Raw genomic sequence first — 21,039 nt, forward strand, 5'->3', positions numbered from 1 at the left:
TCTCATTATAAACCTGTGTGACTAGTCCTGTCTCTTTATAAAGCCTGTGTGACTGGTCCTGTCTCTTTATAAACCCTGTGTGACTGGTCCTGTCTCTTTATAAAGCCTGTGTGACTGGTCCTGTCTCTTTATAAACCCTGTGTGACTGGTCCTGTCTCTTTATACAGCCTGTGTGACTGGTCCTGTCTCTTTATAAAACCTGTGTGACTGGGCCTGTCTCTTTATAAAGCCTGTGTGACTGTTCCTGTCCCTTTATGAAGCCAGTGTGGCTGGTCCTGTTTCTTTATAAAGGCTGTGTGACTGGTCCTGTCTCTTTTTTCAACCCCGTGTGACACACACACAATTAATAATTAAATCACAATGTGATTGTGAGGATCGATTTTCGCCTCTTGATACTTTCCGTGTCCACCGGTCGAGGAAGGTATCAAGTGAACAGGTGGACACCGCCTGCTCCCTCTCCAGGGCCACCCGGGCAGGGACAAGACCATGGGAGAGAGGCAGGCAGCCAGAGTGACCCCATGGGCCCCGCCCATCCTGGGCCTACAAATTGCTGTTTTCGCCAGGCCCAAGAGCATGTCCAGGAGAAGATCCTCCCACTTACCCACCACCACTCCGCACCCGGTGGCCAAAGATTAGGAGCGTGGGGCTAAAGTGTAACCAAGAGTTGAGGAGCAGCCCCTTCAGGGAACTACACAGGGGCTGTAACCTCTCACACTGAATATATACACGGCCCATGGACTCCTCTAGGCCACAGAAACCACACCTGGCCTTGGAGTCCAGAAAGGAGCTTAAAAACTGTTGCACACGACAGCTCCCTGCAACAGTCTCCACCCCAGATCCCCAATGGTGCTGGGAAGGACTCCCGCATGGAGAGCCCTCCCTTGGGGACCCTCGCCTCCGTCAGACAGCAAGATCACCCACCAGTCTGATTGAGATTGGGCAATAAACAAAATTAATCAATAAATTATACAGAAACCCGAGTCCCCGGGTCCTCAGCCCTGGTGTGAAGTACGCTGGCCACCAATTTTCCGTTACTAACTCGCACCTCAGGCCCCGCCCAGTCTGGTTTAATTACTAAATGTTTTCTAACTCAGGTTCAGGCCTGTCATTCTGAGGGAAACAAGGCCTCATATATTGGTGTGTCTCACCCGAGCGGCTGTTAATGGCTTTAATAAACTGGTAGCAAGGTTTTTTTTAAAAAGGTGGAAAGAGGTGAAAAACGCAACTAGTGATGCCTCAAAACTCACGGACAGAGAAATCCACTTCATCAGCGCCCCTGCCACAGGACTCAATATTCACCCCCTCCACCACTGGTGCACTGTGTCTGCAGTATGTACGGTCTACAAGAGGGCTACGGTCAGGCCGTGTGGAGTCAAGGGCCAGGCAACAGAATGGATGGAAAGATCGCTACAAACTTCCCTTAACTCCAATCCTCTGATTTCTGTTTTGCAGCCAGCTTTCCATCCATTCTGCTGCCTGGCCCTTCCCTCCACACAGCCTGACCTTGGTCATCTTGTCGATCTTACATACTGTTATGGATAGCAAGCTGGTCACAAAACAGAAAAGAGAGAGTAGGGGTTAAGAATAGCTACTCAGACTGGCAAAAGGTGGGAAGTGGTGTTCCACAGGGATCGGCGCTGGGATCACTATTGTTCACCATTTACATAAACGATTTGGACGCGTGAATCAGAAGAACAATTTCAAAGTTTGTCGATAACACCAAATTGGGAGGTAGAGTTAATACTGAGGAAGACAAAATGCAAGACATTAATAAATTTCAGAATGGGTGTGTAATTGGCAAATGAATTTCACTGTAGATCAGTGTGAGGTGCTGTGTTAATGAATTTCACTATAGATCAGTGTGAGGTGGTGTGTTAATGAATTTCACTGCAGATCAGTGTGAGCGGGTGTGTTAATGAATTTCACTGTAGATCAGTGTGAGGTGGTGTGTTTTGGTGGGAAGAATAAGGAGGCCACTCACTACTTGGACAAGGGGGTGAAATTGGGTTGCTTTGTGCCTCCCGCGATATTCAGCGGGAGGTTAGCGGCGTAGGTAGTCGGTAGCTCCCCGCGGCACTGCACCGCCGGCAATGACATCATTGCCAAGCGCAGCACCCCGGCTGCAACCTTGGGTTACGACCCCTGACCTATCACCGGACGATGTGTCCGACAGGGTCAGGGGTCGTTTCTGCAGCCGCGATGCCACTTAAAGGGCAGGTGTCGGGCGGCAACTTTTTATTTTGGCCGACTGCCAGCACCTGCCCCCTTCCCCTTTCTTCTTCGGGGTGTCGGCCGCAATCGCACAGCCCGGCGCTCCTCTTGATCCGACACCCCACTCCCCGGTGGTCCAGCAGGGCCCAGATGTGCGCAGTGCTGCACCCCTCCCCTTTAATCAGGGAGGGAGGTCTGCTATGGCATGGTGCTACGTGCCGACCGGCATGGCGCTGTGACACGAAGCACCGTGAAATTCACTGGTAGCGCCTCAAGAGGGAGGGGAACGCTTCCAGTAGAACCCTGCCTCCTGCCTGGGGCGCTACCACTGAATTTAATGCGCAGGGGCGCTAACTTTTTCAGGGCGTTAAAATTAGCCCCAGGGACGTTAGCGACCCAAAGGGGGCATCACCGAATTTCCCCCTAAGAGTCTAAATGGGCTGGAGGAGCAGAGGGATCCAGGGATACAGATACACAAATCACTAAAAGTAGCAACACAGATTAATAAGGCCATTAAAATAAAAGCACTGGGGTACATTCCTAAAGGAGCAGTCTGTTCCGTGCCTAGGAGCTCTGAACCATGGCAGAGAGTAGCTGGGATACGTTTCTCACACGCCTCGAGATTAACCCGCACGGCAACTTTGCTGTCAGTGAAGAGAGACAAGAAAAACCAAAGTGCCATTTGCCCCTCTCAGTGTGGCCCTGAAGGACTGTGTCCAGGCTGGAGTTCTGTTCCCACTGCACGATCCTCCCCTAGATTGTCCTTTGAGCTCCAGCCAGGTGATGCTAAACACTCAGGTGGGAAAGAAGAAAATCTACAATAATGTGTTTAAAACAAAGCTGGTTTATTTGACATCTATCCAGAATATTAAACTCCAGCCCAGTTATAGGGGTCATTAACATCAGCAGAAACAAACCCCAACTGTCAGAATGAACATGGTTCAGTCCTGGATGTGATTAACAGCAGCAATAACAGCAGAATCCAACCCCTGCAGTCATTTGTGAACTCGCTGGTGTGTCAGCAGGTTGGATGACTGAGTGAATCCATTCCCTCACACGGAGCAGGTGAACAGCCTCTCCCCAGTGTGACTGCGCTGGTGTACAGTGAGCTCAGATGATCGCCTGAACCCAGTCCCGCAGTGAGAGCACCTGAACGGTCTCTCGTCAGTGTGAACACGTTGATGGTATGTCAGTTCCCTGGAACTTTTAAAGCACTTCTCACAGTCCGGGCAATTAAAAGGTCTCTCATCAGTGTGAACTCGCTGGTGATTCAGCAGGTTGGATGAATTAGTGAATCCCTTCCCACACTCAGCAGGTGAACGGCCTCTCCCCAGTGTGAATACGCTGGTGTCTCAGTAGGTGGGATGACTGAGTGAATCCCTTCCCACACTCAGTGCAGGTGAATGGCCTCTCTCCAGTGTGAACACGCTGGTGTGTCAGTAGGTGGGATAACTGAGTGAATCCCTTCCCACACTCAGTGCAGGTGAACGGTTTCTCTCCAGTGTGAACTCGCTGGTGATTCAGCAGGCTGGATGAATTAGTGAATCCCTTCCCACACTCAGTGCAGGTGAACGGCCTCTCTCCAGTGTGAACACGCTGGTGTGTCAGTAGGTGAGATGAATTAGTGAATCCCTTCCCACACTCAGAGCAGGTGAATGGCCTCTCCCCAGTGTGAACTCGCTGGTGTTTCAGCAGGCTGCATGACTGAGTGAATCCCTTCCCACACTCAGTGCAGGTGAACGGCCTCTCTCCAGTGTGAACACGCTGGTGTGTCAGTAGGTGAGATGAATTAGTGAATCCCTTCCCACACTCAGAGCAGGTGAATGGCCTCTCCCCAGTGTGAACTCGCTGGTGTTTCAGCAGGCTGCATGACTGAGTGAATCCCTTCCCACACTCAGTGCAGGTGAACGGCCTCTCTCCAGTGTGAACAAGCTGGTGTGTCAGAAGGTGAGATGAATTAGTGAACCCCTTCCCACACTCAGTGCAGGTGAACGGTCTCGCCCCGGTGTGAACACGCTGGTGTGTCTGAAGGTCACATGACTGAGTGAATCCCTTCCCACACAATGAGCAGGTGAATGGCCTCTCCCCAGTGTGAACTCGCTGGTGTGTCAGCAGGCTGGATGACTGAGTGAATCCCTTCCCACACTCAGAGCAGGTGAATGGCCTCTCCCCGGTGTGAATGCGCTTGTGTCTCGATAGGCCAGAGGGTTGGCTGAAGCCTCGTCCACACACAGAACACGTGTACGGTTTCTCCCCGCTGTGAATGGTGCTTTTTGCTTCCATGTTCAGAGGCCGGTGAGATTCAGATCCGGCGAGTCGAGTGACTCTGTCAGATCTTGAAGTGATGTTTGGTTTGAGCTTACCGTCTGTAAATCCTCCCCTTCCAGTGCCCTGTAAAATTAATATAAAACAGGGAGTGAGAGAGACAACCCACAGGAAAACAAAGGCAGGTTGTGAAATTGAGCTCAATGAATCTGGTCAATTGTGAAGTGACCATGAAAGCTGCCGGATTGTCATAAAAACCCAACTGGTTCACTGATGTCCTTCGGGAAGGGAATCCGCCACCTGGTCTGGGCCTACACACAACTCTGGCCTCTATTTGGGGGGGGGGGGGGGGGGGGGAGCGGGAGAGCGAAAGAAAGGAACTTTATACATCTGCAACTCGACCAGAACTTTGATAGAACCTCCAAAACCCGCAACCTCCACCACCTAGAAGGACAAGGGCAGCTGTTGTATGGGAGAACCATCACATCCAAGTTCCCCTCCAAGTCACACATCATCCTGACTCAGATATATTCATCGTTGCTGGGTCATAATCCTGGAACTCCTTACCGAACAACATTGTGGGAATACCTTCACCACATGGACTGCAGTAGTTCAAGAAGGCGACTCACCACCCCCTTCTCAAAGTGAAACTGGGGATTGGCAATATTTGCTGCTCTTGCGAGCTACGCCCACATCCCAAGAATGAATTAAAACAAATCTGTAGATGTAAACTGGATTAAAAGCCTGTACAGAAATACTTGTTCCTAAAAGAATACTCTTTTACATTGTACGGACAGTGTCTGTGTAACAACCTAATCTCCCCTACAATCCACCTCCCTTGACAGTCTCACATTGGAAATTGTTGGGTCCTCCTGGGCTCAGAAGTACTGGGGGTTAAACCCAGCAGCTTCTCCTCCATCTCCACTCCAGCTCAAACTGAAACATAGAAACAAAGAAGATAGGAGCAGGAGTAGGCTATTCGGCCCCTCAAGCCTGCTCCGCCATTCAATGCGATCATGGCTGATCATCCAAATTCAGTACCCGGTCCCTGCGTTCTCCCCATATCCCTTGATCCCTTTAGCTTTAAGAAATATATCCAATTCCTTCTTGAATATATTTAATGTATTGGCCTCTACTGCCTTCTCTGGTAGAGAATTCCACAGGTTCACCACTCTCTGGGTAAATAAATTCCTCCTCATTTCTGTCCTAAATGGCTTACCCCGTATCCTTAGACTGTGACCCCTGGTTCTGGACACCCCGACCATCAGGAACATCCTTCCTGCATCTAGTCTGTCCAGTCCTGCCAGAATTTTATAAGTTTCAATGAGATCCCCTCTCATTCTTGTAAACTCCAGCGAATACAAGCCCAATCATCCCAATCTCTCATCATACATCATTCCTGCCATCCCAGGTATCAGCCTGGTGAATCTTCGTTGAACTCTTTCCACGGCAAGAACATCCTTCCTCAGATAAGGCGACCAAAACTGCACACAATACTCACGATGTGGTCTCACCAAGGCCCTGTACAACTGCAGCAAGACATCCTTGTTCCTGTACTCAAACCCTCTCGCTACAAAGGCCAACATACCATTTGCCTTCTTAACCACCTGCTGCACCTGCATGCTTACCTTCAGCGACTGGTGCACAAGGACACCCAGGTCTCATTGCACTTCCCCTTCTCCCAATCTATTGCCATTCAGATAATAATCTGCCTTCCTGTTTTTGCCACCAAAGTGGATAACCTCACATTTATCCACGTTATATTGCATCTGCTATGCTTCTGCCCAATCACCCAACCTGTCCAAATCATCCTGTAGTTTCTCGGCATCCTCACAGCACACGCACCCACCCAGCTTTGTGTCGTCTGCAAATTTGGAGATATCACATCTAGTTCCCTTGTCTAGATCATTAATATATATTGTGAATAGATGGGGTCCAAGGACCGATCCTTGCGGTACCCCACTCGTCACTGCCTGCCACTCGGAAAAAGACCCGTTTATTCCAACTCTTTGCTTTCTGTCTGCCAACCAGTTCTCTATCCAAGTCAATACCTTGCCCCCAATCCCAGGTGCCTTAACTTTACACACTAATCTCTTATGCGGGACCTTATCGAAAGCCTTCTGAAAGTCCAAATACACAACATCCACTGGTTCTCCCTTATCTATTTCACTAGTTACATCCTCAACAATGAAGCAACAAAAAGACCTACACAGGCAGCCATGGACCTACCTTCCTTCAGCCTGTAATAAAACTCTTCCCCACAGCCGCTAATGGCGGCCGCAGCACCCACAATTCCCCGCGCCCCAGAAACCGCTCTATGCAACGCGCCGATTTCCCCGCTGAGAGTGCGCATTCTCCCCAGGGCCGTGGGCCATTCTGGGAGCCTGGCTCCTGTTCTTTGTCCCGAGTCAGACTCAGTGGTACCAGCTGAAGAAAACGGGAAGCGGCGGCTCGGATGGGAGAGGCGTTGCACCCTGGGTTTCCTGGTTCCGGGGCCCTGCCCGCACGTCCGCCAGGCCCAGCCGCCCTGATTCTGATTGAGTTTTTGATGCGGTAACAGAGGGTTGATGAGGGCAATGTGGTTAACGTGGTGTACATGGATTTCCAAAAGGCGTTCGACAAGTGCCACATTATAGACTTGCCAGCAAAGTTGAAGCCCATGGAATAAAAGGGACAGTGGCAGCATGGATACGAAATTGGCAAAGTGACAGAAAACAGAGAGCAGTGGTGAACGGTTGTTTTTCAGACTGGAAGAAGGTACACAGTGGTGTTCCCCAGGGGTCGGTACTAGGACCACTGCTTTACTTGATATATATTAATGACTTAGACTTGGGTGTACAGTGCACAATTTCAAAATTTGCAGATGACACAAAACTTGGAAGTAAAGTGACCAGTGAGGAGGATAGTGATAGACTTCAAGACATGGACAGGCTGGTGGAATGGGCGGACACGTGGCAGATGAAATTTAACGCAGAAAAGTGCGAAGTGATACATTTTGGTAGGAAGAACCAAGTGAGGCAACATAAACTAAAGGGTACAATTCTAAAATGTGTGCATGAACAGAGAGACCTGGGGGTATGTGTGCACAAATCGTTGAAGGTGGCAGGGCAGGTTGAGAAAGTGGCAAAAAAAGCGTGCGGGATCCTGGGCTTAATAAATAGAGGCAGAGAGTCCAAAAGCAAGGACGTTATGATGAACCTTTATAAAACACTGGTTCGGCCTCAACTGGAGTATTGTGTCCAATTCTGGGCACCGCACTTTATGAAGGATGTGAAGGCCTCAGAGAGGGTGCAGAAAAGATTTACAAGAATGGTTCCAGGGATGAGGGACTTCAGTTACGTGGATAGACTGGAGAAGCTGGGGTGGTTCTCCTTAGAGCAGAGAGGTTGAGAGGAGATTTGATAGAGGTGTTCAAAATCACGAGGGGTCAGGAGAGTAGAGAGAGAGAGAAACTGTTCCCATTGGCGGAAGGGTCGAGAACCAGAGGACACAGATTTAAGGTGATTGGCAGAAGAACCAAACGCGACATGAGGAAAAACTTTTTTACTCAGCGAGTGGTTAGGATCTGGAATGTACTGCCTGAGAGGAAGGTGGAGGCAGATTCAATCACCGCTTTCAAAAGGGAATTGGATTAAGTGCCTGAAGTAAAGAAATTTGCAGGGTTACGGGGAAAGGGCGGGGGAGTGGGACTAGCTGAAGTGGTCTTGCAGAGAGCCGGCACGGGCTCGACGGGCCGAATGGCCTCCTTCTGTGCTGTAACCATTCTCTGATTCTATAAAATATTAGAAAATTTGTTCCACAGAAGCACGAGGTTCATTTGCTTTTATTGATGAATTTAAAAAGTCTCTATTAAAACCTGAGCCAGTGTGTTGTGGGCCAAAGAGCCTTGTGTCCAATGAGGGGAATAAAGGCCCACAGCCTCCCCTGGCCCCGGGCCCTGAACAAGGAACTGGAGAAACTCGCTGCCCTGCGGATCAGACAATCAGCTGGCGCTAGTCCCGCCCCTCGGGCTCCCCAATTGGTTGGAGGATCCGCCCCGCTCGCTCCCTAATGGTCGGAAGCTCCCGTCAATCAGGCCCTGGGCCCAGGTCACGTGTCCCCGAGGAGCGCACGTGCTCCGTCCAACTGACGCTGCTCGGTCCGGGGCCTCGCGGACTCAGGTTTTTCTGTTTCTCTTTATTCTCTCCCGATCCACCCCTCCCCCACCACCCCGCGCGATTCTCCACCCAATCGGAGCGGAGAAAACTCACTTTGCGCCACCGATCGCGACTCTGGACCCGACACCAAGGCCTTTCCCCGGAATGGCCCGCGCCGACTCCGTCCGGCAGGATCAGAGTGCGCAGGCGCAGCTCCGAGTGTGGGAGGGTGTTCGGTGTCCTCTGGGCATGCGCGGTTGTTGCCCTTGGTGACAGGGAGGGGTCGCTGTGCCGGACTCGGTCCAAACCGCCGCTCCATGTGCGCATGCGCGACTATCGTCTGTCAATCAACCATCAGCCAGAAGAGGTCGCTGGCGAGACCAGTGAAAGAAACACTTGCATTTCTATAGCACCTTTCACCACAACCGGACGTCCCAAAGTGCTTTACAGCCAATGAAGTACTTTTGAAGTGTAGTCACTGTTGTCATGTAGGAATGTGGCAGTCAAATAGCGCACAGCAAGCTCCCACAAACAGCAACGTGATAATGACCAGATAATCTATCTTTTTGTTAACTCTGTTTCTCTCTCTACGGATGTTGCCTGGCCTGCTGAGTGTTTCCAGCATTTCCTGTTGTTATTTCAGATTTCCAGCATCCGCAGTATTGTGCTATTATCATTTTGTTACATTGATTGAGGGATAAACATTGACTAGGACACCTGGGATATTCCCCTGCTCTTTCCCACATTACAACAGTGACTACACCTCAAAAGTACTTCATTGGCTGTAAAGCACTTCAAGACGTCTGCTGGTCATGAAAGCACGATATAAATGCAAGTCTTTCTTTCTCAAAATAGTGTCATGGGAACTTTTACATCTACCTGAGAGAGCAGACAGGGCCTCAGTTTAATGTCTCATCCGAAAGACGCCACCTCTGACAGTGCCTCAGTACTGCACTGGAGTGTCAGCCTGAATTTTTGTGCTCAAGTCTCTGGAGTGGGACTTGAACCCACAACCTTATGCCTCAGAGGCAAGAGTGCGACCATAGAGTCATAGATTTATACAGCACAGAAAGGGGCCCTTCGGCCCATCGTGTCCGCGCCGGCCATCAAGCCCGGTCTATTCTAATCCCAGTCTATTCTAATCCCATTTTCCAGCACTTGGTCCGTAGCCTTGTATGCTATGGCGTTTCAAATGCTCATCTAAATGCTTCTTGAATGTTGTGAGGGTTCCTGCCTCTACCACCCTTTCAGGCAGTGAGTTCCAGATTCCAACCACCCTCTGGGTGAAAAAGCTTTTCCTCAAATCCCCTCTAAACCGCCTGCCCCTTACCTTGAAACTATGCCCCCCTGGTTATTGACCCCTCTACTAAGGGGAGAAGTTCCTTTCTATCTACCCCATCTATGCCCCTCATAATTTTGTACACCTCAATCAGGTCCCCCCTCAGCCTTCTCTGCTCTAAGGAAAACAACCCCAGCCTGTCCAGTCTCTCTTCATAGCTGAAGCACTCCAGCCCAGGTAACATCCTGGTGAATCTCCTCTGCACCCTCTCCAATGCAATCACATCCTTCCTATAGTGTGGCAACCAGAACTGCACACAGTATTCCAGCTGTGGCCTAACTAGCGTTTTGTACAGCTCCATCATAACCTCCCTGCTCTTGCCTTCATTAGCCGAGGAATAAAATATAAGTATCCCATATGCCTTCTTAACCACCTTATCTAGCTGTCCTGCTGCCCTCAGGGATCTATGTACATGCACACCAAGGTCCCTCTGATCCTCTGTCCTTCCTTGGGTTCTACCATTCATTGTGTATTCCCGTTAGTCCTCCCAAAATGCATCACCTCACACTTTTCAGGGTTAAATTCCATTTGCCACTGTTCTGCCCATCCAACCAACCTGTCTATATTCTCCTGTAGCCTGAGGCTTCCCTCCTCACTATTTACCACTCCACCAATTTTCATGTCATCTGCGAACTTGCTGATCATACCTCCTACATTCATATCTAAATCATTAATGTACACTACAAACAGCAAAGGACCCAGACCCTGTGGTACACCACAGGACACAGGCTTCCAGTCACAAAAACAACCTTCGCCCATCACCCTTTGCCTCCTGCCACTAAGCCAATTTTGGATCCAATGTGCCAAATTGCCCTGGATCCCATGGGCTCTTACCTTCTTGATCAGTCTCCCATGTGGGACTTTGTCAAAAGCCTTACTGAAGTCCATGTAGACTACATCAACTGGACTGCCCTCATCCACACACCAAGTCACCCCCATCGAAAAATTCAATCAAATTGGTTAGACATGATCTCCCCCTGACAAAGCTATGCTGACTATCCTTGATTAATCCTTGCCTCTCCAAGTGGAGACTAATTCTGTCCCTCAGAAGTTTTTCCAATAATTTCCCTACCACTGATGTTCGGCTCACTGGCCTGTAATTCCCTGGTTTATCCCTACTACTACCCTTCTTGAATAATGGTACTATGTTAGCTGTTCTCCAGTCCTCTGGCACCTCCACTATGGCCAGAGAGGTTCTGAAAATTTGTGTCAGAGCCCCTGCAATCTCCTCCCTTGCCTCACAGCAGCCTGGGATACATCTCGTCTGGGCCTGGGGGTTTATCCACTTTTAAGCCCGCCAAAACCACTAGTACCTCCTCCCTCTCAATACTAATTTGTTCAAGTATATCACAATCCCCCTGCCTGATTTCTATGCCTGCATCGTCCTTCTCCATAGTGAACACAGATGCAAAATATTAATTTAAAACCTCACCTACATCTTCTGGCTCTACACAGATTGCCACTTTGGTCCCTAATGGGCTCTACTCTTTCCCTGGTTATCCTCTTGCCCTTAATATACTAATAAAACACCTTGGGATTTTCCTTTATTTTGCCTGCCAGTGTTTTTTCATGACCCCTCTTCGCTCTCCTAATTTCTTTTTTTAAGTACCCCACTGCACTTTCTATACTCCTCTTGGGCTTCCACTGTTTTTAGTCCTTTGTATCTGCCAAAAGCCTCCCTTTTTTTTCCTAATCCATTCTTGTATGTCCCTCGACATCCAGGGTTCCCTGGGCTTGTTGGTCCCACCCTTGACCTTTACGGCAACATGTTGGCGTTGTACTCTCTCTATTTTCTTTCTGAAAGACTCCTACTGCTCTGATGTGGATTTTCCTACAAGTAGCTGATCCCAGTCCACTTTGGCCAGATCCTGCCTTATCATATTAAAAATCGGCCTTCCCCCCAATTTAGAACCTTGATTTCCGGTCCATCTTTGTCCTTTTCCATGACAACCTGAAATCTCACCGAATTATGGTCACTGTCACCAAAATGCTCTCCCTTCTACCACTTGCCCTGATACATTCCCTCAAATTAGGTCCAGTACCACCCCCTCTCGTAGCACTTTCTACATGTTGGCTGAAAAAGATCTCCTGGATGCACTTTAAGAATTCCACACCCTCTAAGCCTTTCACACTCTGACTATCCCAGTTAATATTGGGGAACTTGAAATCCCCAACAATTATTACCCGATTATTTCTACACTTCCCTGAGATTTGCCTACATATCTGTTCCTCAATCTCCCCTTACTGTTTGGGGGCCTATAGTACACTCCCAGCAAAGTGCTTGCCCCCTTTTTGTTTTTAAGTTCTACCCATATGGCTTCATTAGAGGAACCTGCTAAGATATCATTCCTTCTTACAGCAGAAATTGACTCCTTGATTAATATTACTAACCTGATTTTTGGTCAACTCTTGGGAGTATTCGCGTTTAATAAATCTCCGGGAGAAGGAGTCGCTTCACTTGTACTGGTTCCTGCGGCCTGATCACCTTCCCCGGGAGCAGGGCCTTGACCCTGACTTTGTTCACTTGTACCGGTTCCTGGGGGCTGATCACTGACCCCACGAGCAGGGCCTTGATTCTGGGAGGTGTTTTATTGCACCGCTTGGTTTACTTAAGAGCCCCATCAGGGCGAGCGCGGGAGGGCCGGGGGTGGCGAGCGCGGGAGAAACATAGAAGATAGGAGCAGGAGTCGGCCATTTGACCCTTCGAGCCTGCTCCGCCATTCAATGAGATCATGGCTGATCATCCAAATTCAGTACCCTGTCCCTGCCTTCTCCCCATATCCCTTGATCCCTTTAGCCTCAAGAAATATATCCAACTCTTTCTTAAATATATTTAATGAACTGGCCTCCACCGCCCTCTGTGGCAGAGAATTCCACAGGTTCACCACTCTCTGGGTGAAGAAATTCCTCCTCATTTCAGTCCTAAATGGCTTACCCCTTATCCTTAGACTATGACCCCTGGTTCTGGACTCCCCGGCCATCAGAAACATCCTTCCTGCATCGAGTCTGTCCAGACCTGACAGAATTTTATAGGTTTCGATGAGATCCCCTCTCAATCTTCTAATCTCCAGTGAGTATAAGCCCAATCGACACAATCTCTCCTCATACGTCATTCCTGCCATCCCAGGTATCAGCCTGGTGAATCTTCGCTGCACTCCCTCCATGGCAAGAACGTCCTTCCTCAGGTAAGGTGACCAAAACTGCACACAATACTCAAGGTGCGGTCTCACCAAGGCCCTGTCCAACTGTAGCAAGACATCCTTGTTCCTGTACTCAAACCCTCTTGCTACGAAGGCCAACATACCATTTGCCTTCTTAACCGCCTGCTGCACCTGCATGCTTACCTTCAGCGACTGGTGCACAACACCACCCAGGTCTCGTTTTATTCCAACTCTTTGCCTTCTGTCCGCCAACCAGTTCTCTATCCAAGTCAATACGATGCCCCCAATCCCATGTGCCTTAATTTTGCACGCTAATCTCTTATGTGGGACCTTATCGAAAGCCTTCTGAAAGTCCAAATACACCACATCCACTGGTTCTCCCTTATCTATTTTACCAGTTACATCCTCAAAAAATTCCAGTAGGTTAGTCAAGCACGATTTACCTTTTGTAAATCCATGTTGACTTTGTCCGATCCTGTCACTGCTTTCCAAGTGCTCGGCTATTACATCTTTTATAATGGACTCTAGCATTTTCCCCGTTACCGATGTCAGGCTTACCGGTCTATAATTCCCTGCTTTTTCTCTACCACCTTTTTTGAATAGTGGGGTAACATTAGCTACCCTCCAATCCATGGGTACCGTTCCAGAGTCTATCGAGTTCTGGAAGATGACCAGCAATGCATCTACTATCTCTAGGGCCACTTCCTTAAGTACCCTGGGATGTAGACCATCAGGCCCTGGGGATTTATCAGCCTTCAGTCCATCAATTTTCCGAACACCATTTCCTTACAAATACTGATTTCTTTCAGTTCCTCCCTTTCATCAGATCCTATGTTCCCCGACATCTCTGGGAGGTTATTTGTGTCCTCCTTTGTGAAGACAGAACCAAAGTATGTATTTAGTTGGTCTGCCATTTCCTTGTTTCCCATTATAAATTCCAGATTCTGACTGTAAGCGACCTACGCTTGACTTCACCAATCTTTTTCTCTTCACATATCTATAAAAGCTTTTACAGTCAGCTTTTATGTTCCCAGCTAACTCACTCTCATTCTATTTTCCCTTTCTTAATTAATCCCTTTGTCAACTCCTAAACTGCTCCCAATCCTCAGGATTATTGCTTTTTCTAGCCAATTTATATGTTCTCTCCTTGGATCTTATGCTATCCCTAATTTCCCTTGTTAGCCACGGTTGAGTCACCTTTTTTGTTTTATTTTTATGCCAAACTGGGATGAACAAATTCTGTAGCTCATCCATTCGGTCTTTGAATGTTTGCCATTGCCTATCCACCGTCAACCCTTTGAGCGTCATTCCCCACTCAATCCTACCCAACTTGCTCCTCAGACCATCGTAGTTTCCTTTATTTAAATTGAGGACCCTTGTCTCTGAGTCAACTACTTCATTCTCCATCTTAATGAAGAATTCGATCATATTATGATCGCTCCGACCCAAAGGGCCTCATACAACAAGATTGCTAATTAATCCTTTCTCGTTACATAATACCCAGTCTAAGATGGCCTGCTCTCTGGTTGGTTCCCCGACATATTGGTTCAGGAAACCATCCCGTGAACACTCCAGGAATTCCTCCTCCACAGTATTGTTACTAATTTGGTTGGCCCAATCTATATGTAGATTAAAGTCACCCATGACGACTACTGTGCCCTTATTGCACGCTTCTTTAATTTCCCTTTTAATGCCATCCCCAACCTCCCCCTTACTGTTTGGAGGTCTATATACCACTCCCACTAATGTTTCTTTCCCCCTTAGTATTTCTCAATTCTACCCATACAGATTCCACATCATCAGAGCTAATATCCTTCATTACAATAGTATTAATCCGTTCTTTAACCAGTAATGCTACCCCACCTCCCTTTATTTTTAAGAACATACATAAGAAATAGGAGCAGGAGTAGGCCAATCGGCCCCTCGAGCCTGCTCCGCCATTCAGTAAGATCATGGCTGATCTGATCCTAACCACCAATCCACTATCTCAGAACCATCTCCTGAATCTAACAGAATTAGACACACTATCTTTCCTGAATATTGAATACCCCTGGAGGTTGAGTTCCCAGTCTTGGCCATCCTTGAGCCACGTTTCCGTAATCCCAACCAAATCATATTAGTTTACCTCTATTTGCGCAGCCAATTCGTCCACCTTATTACAAATGCTCCTCGCATTAAGACAAAGCCTTCAGGCTTGGTTTTTTTTTTTTTTAAACACTCTTACACCTATTAGAATTATTATTTACTGTGGCCACGTTTGATTTAAACCGTTAATTTCTCTGACTGCCACTTTTGTTTTTCTCCTTCCTATCTTTTGCTTTTATCCTTGTTTTCCTTTCCTCCGTCTCCCTGCTCAGGTTCCCAACCCCCTGCCATTTTAGTTTAGCCCCCCCCCCCGAACAGTGCTAGCAAACCTCCCCGCAAGGATATTTGTCCCGCTCTGGTTCAGGTGCAACCCGTCCGACTTGTACAAGTCCCACCTTCCCCAGAAGCAGACCCAGTGATCCAGGAAACTAAAGCCCTCCCTCCTGCACCAACTCTTTAGCCACGCATTCATTTGCTCTATCCTCCTATTCCTATACTCACTAGCACGTGGCACCAGGAGTAATCCAGAGATTACAACCTTTGAGGTCCTACTCTTTAATCTGCTACCTAGCTCCCTAAATTCTTGCTGCAGGATCATCCCTCTTCCTACCTATGTCGTTGGTCCCAATGTGAACCATGACCTCTGCCTGTTCACCCTCCCCCTTCAGAATGCCCTGCAACCGTTGAGTGACATCCTTGACCCTGGTACCAGGGAGGCAACAAACCATCCTGGAGTCACGTCTATGGCCACAGAAACGCCTATCTGTTCCCCTTACGATAGAATCCCCTACCACTATTGCTCTCCCACTTTTTCCTCCCTTCCTGAGCAGAAGCACCCCTGGTGCCAGGAAGTTGGCTGCTGCTGCCTTCCCCTGGTGAGTCATCCCCCTCAACAGTATCCAAATTGGTATACCTGTTTGAAAGGGGGACAGCCACAGGGGTCCCCTGCACTACCTGCCTGCTTCTATTGCTCCGCCTGGTGGTCACCCATTTCCCTTCTGCCTGTGCAGCCCTACCCTGCGGCGTGACCAACTCAAACGTGTAATTCACGACCCTCTCAGCATCGTGAATGCTCCACAACCCATCCATCCGCAGCCCCAGTGCCTCAATACGGCCCGTTAGTAGCTGCAGCTGGATGCATTTCTGGCACACGTGGTCATCAGGGACACTGGCAGCGTCCCTGAATTCCCACATAGAGCAAGAGGAGCCTAACACGGGGCTGGGCTCTCCTGGCATGACTTACCCCTTTAATTAATTTAAATTAATTCAATACCACCAGTTAAAGATATACTCTAGGGCGCTTATTTACCAACTGTCCCCACTCCACCACAGAGACCCAAGAAAATATAAACCGCAGAATTTAACCCTGTCTCTGCTCCCGAAACCAGCCTCTAAAGAAAGCCCGCGAAAGTGAATTTAAATACTCACTCGGTCTCCGGTTTCACTGCTCCCGACAGGGGGGGGGGGGGGGCCGAGCGCGCAGGGGGGGGGGGCCGAGCGCGGGGGGGGGGGGGCCAAGCACGGGAGGGCCGGGGGGGGCGAGCGCGTGAGGGCCGGGGGGGGGGGGCCCGAGCGCGGGAGGGCCGGGCGCGGGAGGCCGAGCGTGGGAGGGCCGGGGGGGGGGCCGAGCGCGGGAGGGCCGGTGGGGGAGGGGGCGAGCGCGGGAGGGGGGGGGGCGAGCGCGGGAGGGCCGGTGTGAGTGCGGGAGGGTCCATCTCCAGGACCAGTGTGTATCTGAGTCAATGGGACTGTCTCTTACCTTTTTCCCCCCAGTCGATCTCTGGAAGCTCTTTGAATCGGAAGAGTTCTCTGCAGTTGGTGCTCTCACAATCCTGTGCTGGTTCACCTGCTGTCGTTCCTCAGTCTGCAATCCCTGTTTACTCTCGGCTGTGGACCTTTCTCAATCACTCAGTCTTTCACCGGGAGATCTAATTATGGCAGGACTGAAAACAACAACATGAATAGTGTGAAGTAATGTAATGTAGACTTTTCTGCAGCTTAATAAAAATAAAAGTTTGGGTCCGAATGCTTCTGTCTGATGTTGTCCCTTTTCTCAGATCCCCGCCACGCCCGCCTGGGCTTCCAGAAAATCACCAAAGTTCTGGATGGAAATGTACAATTTCCCTGTGCTTTAGGCAAACCGAAGCTGGGGCCATCTTTCCCAGGTAACACACTGATCTCACTGGGCCCAATCTCCCTGGGTTACACACTGTCTGATCTTACTGGTATTTTTATTCTATAACTCCGTCCTCTCGCCAAACCCAGTTTCAAGGCTGAGTATTTAGTTTGGAGATGTTCCTCACAGTCAAATTCCGGCCTCCTGAGACTCCCCCATTTTCACTGCTCTGGGCAGAAATGCGCCATTTTGTGTCCAAACTGCTGATGATCCCACCACGCCCTCCACCCCCGGACCAGCCCCTGTATTGTGAGCCGGTTCAGCTCATTCCCCGAGACCTAATGCTGACAGGAATCTCCCCTCCATTACAAACCGGTTCTGTTGCACTTTACCCTCCCCCCTTGTGATAAAAAACATTAGAACGGAGACTTCCGCATTCTCACTCCTGTAGACGGAAACGCGCCATTTTCTGTGCGGAGTTACTAACCAGAGCGGTGACCCTGTAACCCTCCCTCGCTGTGACCTAAACTCGGGGTTGAGCAGCCGCTGTCGGGCCGGGTGTTGAATGGAGCAGAGTTCCCTCAGTCACAGAGCAGGCCCTGTAACCCGGGCAACCAGCCCGTGTCTGACCCTCACTCACCGATCAACCCGCGCCGCCCGGCACTGCGCCCGCGCGGGACGGCAAGGCCGCGGCACTGCGCCCGCGCGGGACGGCAAGGCCGCGGCACTGCGCCCGCGCGGGACGGCAACACAGCAGGAGAGTATCACTATCGCTCCCCTTAAACACCTCAATTAGATCACCCCTTGATCTTCTATGTTCAAGGGAATAGAAAGCTAGACTGTGCAACCTGTCCTGATAATTAAACCATTTTAGCTCAGGTATCATCCGATGAATCCCCTCTGCATCCCCTCCAACGCCAACATCTCTTTCCTGAGGGGCGGTGCCCAGAACTGAATAACATGTGGGACAATATTCACTACTCAAAAATATATTGTGACAGAGATTATCAAATTTTAAAAGAACCATTACCAAACCATAGCAAGAGGAAGTCTTACGAATTATATGTATCTATACATAACCTACTGCTCAGAACCAACAGGTTCCTACTCCTGGACTGCCGAGTACATAGACAGGAGTTTACACTGAATGTTTCACAGACTTTCAGATATAAATTGGAGCCAAGGCCTCTGGCACGGAGATCTGACAGATTGTTACCCTGACAAGAGGAAATCACTTACCGACAATAACTGAAAACAGAAATAACAAAACCAACATCACATGTTTGGAGTTTAGTGAAGAACATTAACCCTAAACATTCAGCCAGTGTTTCTAACCATGAAGCTGCGATTCCAATAACGGATTTTTACACCACCAGACCTGACACTGCGGGTTTACTGAATCCACCGTCAGTTCCAGCTGTACAGAACATTAAGCAGCGCCACATCTACAGAAATACATCAATACAATAGTCACATTGTTGGAGATTCACCCTGTGACCGCTGAAAATCAGATTGTCTTAAACCAGCTAAATCTGTTAGTTCTCGAATTGTATGTATCCAGCCCCTCGAGCCTGCTCCGCCATTCAATGAGATCATGGCTGATCATCCAAATTCAGTACCCGGTCCCTGCTTTCTCCCCATACCCCTTGATCCCTTTAGCCTTAAGAAATATATCCAATTCCTTCTTGAATATATTTAATGAATTGGCCTCCACTGCCTTCTGTGGTATAGATTTCCACAGGTTCACCACTCTGGGTGAAGAAATTCCTCCTCATTTCTGTCCTAAATGGCTTACCCCTTATCCTTAGACTGTGACCCCTGGTTCTGGACTCCCCGACCATCAGGAACATCCTCCCTGCATCTAGTCTGTCTAGTCCTGTTAGAACTTTATAAGTTTCAATGAGATCCCCTCTCATTCTTCTAAACTCCAGCGAGTATAAGCCCAATTGACCCAATCTCTCCTCATACGTCATTCCTGCCATCCCAGGTATCAGCCTGGTGAATCTTCGCTGCACTCCCTCCATGGCAAGAACTTCCTTCCTCAGATAAGGCGACCAAAACTGCACACAATACGCAAGGTGTGGTCTCACCAAGGCCCTGTACAACTGCAGCAAGACATCCTTGCTCCTGTACTCAAACCCTCTTGCTACGAAGGCCAACATACCATTTGCCTTCTTAACTGACTGCTGCACCTGCATGCTTACCTTCAGCGACTAGTGCACAAGGTCACCCAGGTCTCGTTGCACTTCCCCTTCTCCCAATCTATTGCCATTTAGATAATAATCTGCCTTTCTGTTTTTGCCACCAAAGTGGACAACCTCACATTTATCCACGTTATATTGCATCTGCCATGTTTCTGCCCAATCACCCAACATGTCCAAATCATCCTGAAGTTTCTCGACATCCTCCTCACAGCACACACGCCCACCCAGCTTTGTGTCGTCTGCAAATTTGGAGATATTACATCTAGTTCCCTCGTCTAGATCATTAATGTATATTGTGAATAGCTGGGGTCCTAGGACCGATCCCTGCGGTACCCCACTAGTCACTGTCTGCCATTCAGAAAAAGACCTGTTTATTCCAACTCTTTGCTTTCTGTCTGCCAACCAGTTCTCTGTCCAAGTCAATACCTTGCCCCCAATCCCATGTGCCTTAACTTTACACAGACTGTAATCCTGCGTGTTTGATGAGAAAGGGAGTTAGGCGAGGAGTGGAGGGAGGTGCTCCTTTATCTATCTTTCTCAACCTCCAGGACAGCAGGAGTTAAAAAGCTGCACGAGAGGGGACAGAGAACCAGTGGGAGTTCAGCTCTGTGAAACCCCCCAAGCGCATTCGGAGAAAAATAAAAGGTGACATCACAGGGAAACGGGTAAGTGATTGGTCGGTGAGTATTTTGCTCACTTCTCTTATCTTTTAAGAGTAGCCATGGTGTGGAGATGCAGGTGTTGGACTGGGGTGGACAAATGTAAGAAGTCACAACACCAGGTTATAGTCCAACAGTTTTATTTGAAATCACAAGCTTTCGGAGCGCTGCTCCTTCGTCAGGTGACTTCACTGGACTATAACCTGGTGTTGTGTGACTTCTTACACTTATCTTTTGAAGCCCAGGAAGTTTATTAGTAATTGTACGGTTTCATTAGTATTAGTAAAGATTACTAGCAGTAATAAATCTTATTGGGTGTAGTAGGGTTATAAAATAAATTAATTAAGACTCAATAAAGATAGCAGGCAGGTGATGTGTTGCGACTGTAGTATGTGGGAGCTCCTGGACGCCAGTCTGATCCAGGACGAACACGTCTGTGATAAGTGTCTGCGGCTCGAGGAGCTTCGGCTCAGAGTTGAGGAGCTGGAGGCCGAGTTGCGGACACTGCGATGCATCAGGGAGGGGGAAAGTTACCTGGACATTTTATTCCAGGAGGCAGTCACACCCCTTCGGATAGGTTCTTTGGATTTGGTCAGTGGTCAGGGACAGGAGGATGTAACTGCGAGTGAAATCGAAACATAGAAGATAGGAGCAGGAGTAGGCCATTCAGCCCCTCGAGCCTGTTCCACCATTTAATGAGATCAAGGCTGATCATCCAAACTCAATACCCTGTCCCTGCTTTCTCCCCATATCTCTTGATCCCTTTAGCCTTAAGAAATATATCCAACTCCTTCTTGAATATATTTAATGTATTAGCCTCTACTGCCTTCTGTGGTAGAGAATTCCACAGGTTCACCACTCTC

General features: G+C 48.9%; 1 pseudogene across 1 annotated transcript in view; it reads right to left on the reverse strand.

Moving 5' to 3' along the window:
* Positions 1 to 20,719, reverse strand: part of LOC147091938 (uncharacterized) — a 119,823-nt pseudogene extending 99,104 nt beyond the window's left edge. The window contains exons 1-2 of the transcript XR_015075247.1: positions 16,957 to 20,719; positions 3,536 to 4,602 (exon numbers count right to left, since the gene is read on the reverse strand). The product of XR_015075247.1 is annotated as an uncharacterized LOC147091938 (transcript). The remainder of the gene's footprint in view (positions 1 to 3,535; positions 4,603 to 16,956) is intronic.
* Positions 20,720 to 21,039: the final 320 nt, after the last annotated feature.

Source organism: Somniosus microcephalus, unplaced genomic scaffold (assembly GCF_052327205.1).
Source record: "Somniosus microcephalus isolate GS21.2 unplaced genomic scaffold, FLI_Smic_1.0 unresolved_chr3, whole genome shotgun sequence".
Classification (NCBI taxonomy): domain Eukaryota; kingdom Metazoa; phylum Chordata; class Chondrichthyes; order Squaliformes; family Somniosidae; genus Somniosus; species Somniosus microcephalus.